The sequence below is a fragment of the Rattus norvegicus genome, chromosome Y (assembly GCF_036323735.1).
Source record: "Rattus norvegicus strain BN/NHsdMcwi chromosome Y, GRCr8, whole genome shotgun sequence".
NCBI lineage: Eukaryota > Metazoa > Chordata > Mammalia > Rodentia > Muridae > Rattus > Rattus norvegicus.
In genome coordinates, this window is record NC_086040.1 from 42,935,170 (window position 1) to 42,944,668 (window position 9,499).

Genomic DNA, 9,499 nt, shown 5'->3' on the forward strand with positions numbered 1-9,499 from the left:
AAGGAACACCCATTCAGAGCCTGCCCCACATGTGGCCCATACTCAAACAGCCAGCAAACTAGATAAGATCAATGAAGCAGCAAAGAAGTGCTGGTCAACAGGAACTGGATGTAGATCTCTCCTGAGAGACACAGCCAGAATACAGGAAATACATATGCGAATGCCAGGAGCAAACCACTGTCCTGAGAACAGGACCCCCATTGATGGAATCGGAGAAAGAACTGGAAGAGTTTGAAGGGACTTGAGACCACTTTGAACAACAGTGCCAAGCAACCAGAGCTTTCAGGTACTAAGCCACTACACAAAGACTATACATGGACTGACCCTGGGCTCAACGTCATAGGTAGCAATGAATAGCCTAGTAAGGGCACTAGTGGAAGGGGAAGCCCTTGGTCCTGTCAAGACTGAACCCCCAGTGACCGTGATTGTTGGGGGGAGGGCAGTAATGGTGGTAGAATGGGGAGGGGTACACAAATATAAAAAGGGAGGGGGAAGGTTTAGGAGGATGTTAGCCCGGAAACCGGGAAGGGGAATAACAATTGAAATGTAAATAAGAAATACTCAAGTTAATAAAGATGAAAAAAATAGAAGCCAGTTTGTGGTGTTCATTGTAAAAGGCTTCAACTCTCTGGGATGATAGGAGTATAAAATGTTGACCCAGATTTAACTTCTCTGCTTCTTTCAAAGAATAGGGTCAGCTAACATAGACTTTAGACAAGTGATCCATTCTGAGGGTCCAGTTGTATGGCCAGGTGCACTACGAGGTGTTTTCACACCCATAAAGTGTTTTTGTAAGTCCATCATGCAGTGTCTTTTCATCTGTTTCATGGATAAACATATAAAAACATTCTGAGGAAACTTGAAATGTTGGGGTGTAACCAAAACATACTATCAAGTTTCAAACTCCATACCTTCTGTCTCCACGCAGATTCGTCCTAGTATCCTCATGTGTTATGGTGTATTGAGGCTTTGCTATTTCTCCAAAACCCTGGTATCCAGGCAGAGCAACACGCACCCACACCAAGATTCTCTCAAACCTTTCTTGTAACCTTTGGAGTTCGGACCAGTGGGATAACAGCAACCATTCTCTGATACAGGTTTCTTTTGCCTCCCCCAAATTTTTGCCAAGATTGGTGTCCTCTTAATATAAAAAGGTGAACTTTCTAGCTCACCCTTGCTAGCTCAGTGATTATAACTCTTGGACAGTGCCTCAGTTTCCCTTGTTCAATTACTTTGAGTTTCAGGAGAGAGGAGGACGTTATCTATATCTTGTAAGAGTGTCGACCTGGGAAACTTCTGAGGACATCCACAGGCCCGACTGAAGAATTTTGAAATCCTTGGATGAATAGGGTCTAAATTATTTGCCCACTTTTATGTCCCTCTGGAACTGTCATTCAAAATTGAGTTTTTATCCTCTGCCAAAGGGAACCTGAAGAAAACATCTTTCAAGTACAAGACAGTCTACATATTTTCCCTGGAGGATTCAGATTTCTGATTGTATATGAGTTAGGAACTATAGGGTAAGTAGCCTCTACACTCTAATGCAAGTCCCTCAGATCTCGGATGGTTTATATAATTAATGGTCCCAGTTTCTTCTCAGGTAATGACAACATCCTCCAGTGAGACTGGCAGGATATCGGGATGCCCACCTCTTTCAGCTGGGTATTATAGTCTGTAACTCTCCCTTTGCTTCCAGACTGCAGATTACTTAATCTCCATAAGCACAAATGAACGGGTCAGTTGAACAATTATGGGATTTTGTTTTAAGACCTGTCATGGAAGGATAGTTTCTTTCAATACTCCTAGGATTCTTCCTACAAATCTGAAAGATAGTCCAACTATCTTCTGTATATGGACGAGGACTTTCACAAAGGAGATATTCTTCTGGTAAACAGAAACAATGTTTTCTTTGTTAGTGTATGGAAGTCTCACTGTGTCTCATTCTTAGAAAAGATCATGGTTGCTTTCAGTTTATGCAAGAGGTCTCATGCCAGAAGGAAACAGGAAGAAGTGGAGACAATATGACATGATCAATAACAGGTGATTTATTATCCCCTTGCCAATGTTAATGGAATGTTTGCTGCTTCAGAGACATTAAGGGAGTTTTCCTTTTGCTACTTTGAATGTTATCTTCTGATCAGGTAATTTCATAGTAGATTATTGAGGACTGAATATGTCAATCCAGTGACCAGTAAGAACTCAATCGCTTTTCCACAATTTTTAGTTTTACAGTAGGCTCCTGGAGAATAGTAGCCTGTGCCCCATTACTCTTCTAACTGTATCAGTTTACCTTTTACTTCCAGTTACAGGACTTATTTTTTCAATGTACACTTTATTTGCAGGAGGCATGTTTGCCTTTCTCCAATGGTTGCTTGGTAGTCTCCTGGCTCTTTTCTTGTTTGTTTCACAAAACTTGTTTATCATTCAGTTTTACTGTTAGGATTGCTACTAATGGCCTTGGTAAGTCTCTTGTCCTCCTGGCTCTCAATCAAGTCTCTTTTACTGCTCATTTTAAGCTACCACTAACCACTGAGGCTCATCCATACCTGCACATCCCTCTAATTATTTTACATCAAATATCTGGTGCCAACTGACTGACAAAAGCACTTTTTAACATCTGCCTATGTCCATGGATTCTGGGACTATTGGTGTAGATATATGATGAGTCCATAGAAACTATATTAGATAAGAATGTTGTTCTGATGTACCCTGTTTGAACTCACTTACTTTTTACACGTTTTCTGGCCTCTGAGCTGCTGAGTGGAGCTCAGCCAGAAAGTCTGGCAATAGATGACCAGCACCACAGTATCTTGGTAAAGGTCAGAATCCTAAGGGAGATGTGTGGAATGGAAACAGACTATCAAAAAATTATTTTTATCAGTCAGAGATCCATATATGGATTCAGTACCACGTTTTTACATTCCAACATTTTTCAGTCCATTTCTTCTGATATGAACAGGTCGGCCAGTAACTGTTGGCAATCATTGTCATTGTGCTGATGAACATAAAAAACATTTTCTAAGATAGATGTGAGTGAGTTTTCTCTGAGAAATAGGGTTTCTGTGTGCTCTCGTAGTATTGGTCACTTGTTCTGAAGGAAATACATATCATAACTCAGGATAGGGCCTCCTTACTCAGATCTTTTGTTCCCAAGTGAGAAAGATCAGAGGCTAATTGGAGGCAAATAATTGCAGGAACTGCAGTGATTTAAGCCATATTCGTGTGTTCAGGCCACAAGGAGCATAGATGGTTCAACTGTAGGTATGCAAGTAGACACTTCAGGAGAAAAAGAGGAAAGAATTCTCTACATGGCTGATGCACAGCATTATGTCACCAATCCTAAAGAGAAGGAGGATAGGTTAGTTCTTTCTAATGTTAATAGATGTGCAGAATTTTTAATGTTTTTTCACTTGAGGCTTGGTTACTGCAAGACTGATATAATTTATTTATTTATTTTATTAACTTGAGTATTTCTTATTTACATTTCGAGTGTTATTCCCTTCCCCGGTTTATGGGCCAACATCTCCCTATCCCTCCCTCTCCCCTCCACATCTTCCCCCATTGCCACCCTCCCCCCAACAATCACGTTCACTGGGGGTTCAGTCTTAGCAGGACCCAGGGCTTCCCCTTACACTGGTGATCTTACTAGGATATTCGATGCTACCTATGAGGTCAGAGTCCAGGATCATTCCATGTACAGTCTTTAGGTACTGGCTTAGTCCCTGGAAGGAAACTTCATATTCATCAAAGGAAAAATCCACCAAGATGATCTCTCAATCCTATATATCTATGCCCCAAATACAAGTGCAACTACATATGTAAAAGAAACATTAATAAGCTCAAAACACACATTGCACCTCACACAATAATAGTAGGAGATTTCAACACCCCACTTTTATCAGTGAACAGATCATGGAAAGAGAAATTAAACAGAGACGTAGACAGACTAAGAGAAGTCATGAACCAAATGGACTTAACAGATATTTATAGAAGATTCTATCCTAAGGCAAAAGGATATACCTTCTCAGCTCCTTATGGTGCTTTCTCCAACATTGACCATATAATTGGTCAAAAATCGGGCCTCAACAGGTACAGAAAGTTAGAAATAATCCCTTGAGTGCTATCAGACCACCATGGGCTAAAGCTGGTCTTCAATAACAATAAGGGAAGAACGCCCACATATACGTGGCAGTTGAACAATGCTCTACTCAACGATAACCTGGTGAAGGAAGAAATAAAGAAAGAAATTAAAGACTTTTTAGAATTTAAGGAAAATGAAGGTACAACATACCCAAAATTATGGGACACAATGAAAGTTGTGATAAGAGGAAAACTCATAGCTCTGAGTGCCTGCGGAAAGAAACAGGAAAGAGCAGATGTCAGCAGCTTGACAGCACACCTAAAAGCTCTAGAACAAAAAGAAGCAAATACACCCAGGAGGAGTAGAAGGGAGGAAATAATCAAACTCAAAGCTGAAATCAACGAAGTTGAAACAAAAAGGGCTATAGAATGAATCAACAGAACCAAAAGTTGGTTCTTTGAGAATATCAACAAGATAGATAAACCCTTAGAAAGACTATCGAGAGGACACAGAGAGTGTGTCCAAATTAACAAAATCAGAAATGAAAAGGGAGACATAACTGTAGATTCAGAGGAAATTCAAAAAAAATCATCAGATCTTAATATAAAAGCCTATATTCCAGAAAACTTGAAAATCTTCAGGAAATTTACAATTTTCTAGACAGATACCAGGTATACCAAAGTTAAATCAGGAACAGATAAACCAGTTAAACCACCCCATAACTCCTAAGGAAATAGGAGTCATTCAAGGTCTCCCAACCAAAAAGAGCCCAGGTCCAGATGGGTTAAGTGCATAATTTATTTATTTTTATTTACATTTTAATTGTTACTCTCTTTAAGTGTTTCACCTTCTGGAACCAGCTATCTTATCCCTCTTCCCCTGCTTTTATGAGGGAGCTCCTTATACACCTATCCACCCTTTCCCTCCCACCTCCATTCCCTGACATTCCCCTACTATGAGATATTGAGCCTTGACAGGACAAAGGACCTCTCCTCCCATTGATGCCTGACAAGTCCTTCTTCTGCTACATAGGTGGCAACAGTCATGGGTCAATATCTGTGTAACCTTGGGAGTGGTTTGTTCCCTGTTATGTCCTGGGGGAAGGTTATTTTTAAAGTTATTGCAGATATAATTTTAAGGAAACAGGTGCAAGCCAGAGAGGAACCTGTCATTATACACCTAAGGACACATCTCTGTAAGGAAACTATTTTGAATGGCCAGGAGTGCTTATGACACCCAGCAATATGTCTCCTGTTTTCCAGTGGTTTTATGTCCCTGCACTCAGCCATTCAATGTCAAAAAAAATAAAAATAAAAAATAAAACACTCTAACATATAGAATCCATACAGAATTCCTTGTCTTTATAGGTTTTCAGGAAATAGTAAAGATAATATGCCAAAGGAGTGAGCTGCTTATTAGATTTAATCCATAATTCTCAATTCACAATGACAAATAGCAGAATGATCAGGAGAGACAGAGATAGACAACGCTTGAACAAATAAAGTAATATAAGAGCAAATTAATGAAGACTACAATACACTCATACACTTAGGTAAAGGGTCATTTGGTGACATCTCACTAGAACCTTGATGTCTTTTACCAGCAGCAAAAATTGACCATCACTATGAGTTCAAACAGAAGGTGCTATATCCAGTATTGCTTCTGGAAATGACTAAATAGTTCGCAATTTCTATAGGAAATTTAGACCAGAGTATCAGAGGGGCCTCAAACTCTGATTTGAGTTTCTTTGCTTGCTTCCTAGTGGAATGAGTCAGGTTGCTCTCTTGGAAGAAATCTGCACATATCAGGGTCAAAGTCCATGATTAAATGTATAAGTTGTTCAAACTGGTTAGAATTACAAATAGATGATGTTGTGGCTTCACAATATTATAGGGTAAAAATCGAAAGACGACTCAATATGACCAAGGCTTGGAGGGAAACATTTTGAATAGACTAATTCTAAATGGAAATTACCAGATTTCATTTAAAGACAAAGTATACAAGAAAAAAAAACACATCCTGGTTGACTGATGCAGGGGGAAACAAGAATGCAGTTTAACAAGAGTAAAGAACATGCAGTTAACTAGGTCATTTTGACTCTCATTTTCTAGAAGAGAGTTGTGTGCTCTCTCAAAAAACTTTTCAGGACAAGAGGTAGAAACCAGAGACAGCTTCATGTGGGAAAAGGTGGAGAAATCTTTGCCCACATACTCAATATAAAAAGAAAATAACTAAACCCAGGCAAAATGTCAAAGGATGCAAATCCATCAGGTATGGAGATTGGTATCTAATGAGGTGCTTCTTATGGGTGAAGAAAATAGGACAGGGTAATGAAGAAGGTATTTTACACATGGTAGTCTTTATAACCATAACCAGTTGTAGAGAAATGATTAATAATTGAAATCAATAATTCCTTTGTATTTTGTTAACAAAGTGTTTCTATAGGTTTTTGTGTTTTCTTTCATCAATTTGTCAAGCAATATAATATCAATTAAGACAATACCAAAGGTTTTCATATTCATTTCAAATTTGAGATCCTAAAAGAATGTGTCGTAGAACACATTTCCAACGATTCTAAATATATAATGTGTTTGAGATTGTAGACTTGATGATTACATCACATCACTACATCTATGTTTGGGTTAAATATATGTTGCATTTCTATTTGTATGTAGGATCATTCTATTTTATCAAGGCACCATTAAGCTCTTTTTATTATTTTCTTTACAAATTATTCACAACATAAGGTAATATGATGTTGTTTCAAGTTGACAAGAAGTAGACTATTTTTGGTTGCCTACTTGACTACAACTGGAATTATCTAAAATCTATAAAATAATGGGTATACCTTTGAGGGACTTCCACTTTCATTGAAAGTGAGAAGATCTACTTCTAGTCTGAATTTTTAAAATAAAAACACACTCCTTGAATCCAGGTATTTAATTCAGCTACAATGTGTGCAATTCCTCTTATTGGAAGCCTATATAATGACATGGAAGAAATAACTTATTGCTCTTATCCTGTTTGCTCTTACTAGCAAGTCTATTTCATTACTGTCATTAAATCTTTTTTTGACCTTTATTAACATGAGTATTTCTTATTTACATTTAGATTATTATTCCCATTCCCAGTTTCTGAGCCAACATCCCCCTAACGCCTCGCTCTCCCCTTCTATATGGGCTTCCGCTACCAACCCTCACCCCATTATTACCCTCCCCCCCAACAATCACGTTAACTGGGGGTTCAGTCTTAGCAGGACCAAGGGTTTTCCCTTCCACTGGTGCTCTTACTAGGCTATTCATTGCTACCTATGAGTTTGGAGCCCGAGATCATCCCATGTGTAGTCTTTGGGTAGTGGCTTAATCCCTGGAAGCTCTGGTTGGTTGGCATTGTTGTTCATATGGGGTCTTGAGGCCCTTCAATCTCTTCCAGATCTTTCTCCAATTCTTTAAACGGGGGTCCTGATCACAGTTCAGTGGATTGCATTGCTGGCATTCGCCTATGTATTTGCTGTATTCTGGCTGTGTCTCTCAGGAGAGAACTACAAACAGGCTGTGTCACCCTGCATTTCTTTGCTTTAACCATCTTCTCATAATTGGGTGTCTGTATATGTATTGGCCACATGTGGTGCAGGCTCCGAATGTGTGTTCCTTCTCCCTTTGTTCTAAATTTTGCCTCCCTATTACCTGCCAAGGCCATTCTTGTTCCCCTTTTAAAGAAGGAGTAAAGTATTCACATTTTGATCATCCGTCTTGAGTTTCATGTCTTCTGTGCATCTAGGGTAATTCAAGCATTTGGGTTAATAGCCACTTATCAATGAGTGCATATCATATGTGGTTTTCTGTGATTAGGTTACCTCACTCAGGATGTTATTTTCTAGTTTCATCCATTTGCCTATGGATTTCATAAAGTCATTGTTTTTGATAGCTGAATAGTATTCCGATTTGTAGATATACCACATTTTCTCTATCCTTTCTTCTGTTGAAGGGCATCTGGTTTCTTTCCACCTTGTGACTATTAAATAAGGCTGCTTTAAACATAGTGGATCATGTGTCTTTTTTATATTTTGGGGTATCTTTTGGTTACATGCCCAAGAGGGGTATTGCTTGGTCCTAAAGTACTGTAATGTCCAACTTTCTGAGGAACCTCAAGACTAATTTCCAGTCTGCAATCCCACCAACAATGGATGAGTTTTCCTCTTTCTCCACATCCTCGCCAGACTTTGCTGTCATCTGACTTTTTGATTTTAGCCATTCTAACTGGTGTGAGGTGAAATCTCAGGGTTGTTTTGATTTGCATTTCCCACATGGCTAAAGATGTTGAACATTTCTTTAGGTGTTTCTCAGCCATAAGCCATTCCTCAGCTATGAATTTTTGTTTAGCACTGAATCCTATTTTTTAATAGGGTTACTTTTCTCCCTGCGGTCTAACTTCTTGAGTTCTTTGTATATTTTGGATACAAGCCCTCTATCTGTTGTAGTATAGGTAAAGATCTTTTCCCAATCTGTTGTTTGCCGTTTTGTCCTAACCACAGTGTCCTCTGTCTTACGAAGCTTTGCAGTTTTATGAGATCCCATTCGTCGATTCTTGATCATAGAGCATAAGCCATTGGTATTTTGTTCAGAAAATTTTCTCCAGTGCCCACGTGTTCAAAGCTCTTCCTCATATTTTCTTCTATTAATTTAAGTATATCAAGATTTAAGTAGAGGTCCTTGATCCATTTCAACCTGAGCTTTGAACAGGGGGATAAGAATGACTCAATTTGCATTCCTGTATATGCTGACTTCCAGTTGAACCATTTCTTGAAAATGCTAAATATATTTTTTTTTTGCCATTGGATGGATTTAACTCCTTTGTTAAAGCCCATGTGAGTATAGGTGTACGGGTTTATATCTGTTTCTTCAATACTTTTCCATTGATCATACTGCCTGTCCTTGTATGATGTCATACAATTTTTATCACTATTGCTCTGTAATATGACTTGAGGACAGGAATGGTTATTCCCCCAGGACTTCTTTTATCGTTGTGGATAATTTTTGTTCTCCTGTGTTTTTGTTTTTCAAAATGAATTTGTAAATTGCTCTTTCTAACTCTGTGAAGAACTGAGGTAAAATTTTGATGTGGATTTCATTGAATCTGGAGATTGATTTTGTCAAGTAGCCACTTTTCAATATTAAACCTCCAAGTCCATTTTCATGGTATATCTTTCCATTTTTTGAGACCTTCTTCAATTTCCTTCTTTCAGACATTTGAAATTGTTGAAATACAGATTCTTTGTTTGCTTGTTCAGAGTCACACTGTGGTTTTTGCATTATTTGTGGCTACTGTGAAGGGTGCCATTTTTCTAACTTATTTCTCAGACCCTTTATCCTTTGATAGAGGAAGCCTACTGATTTGTTTGAGTTAATTTTATTTCAA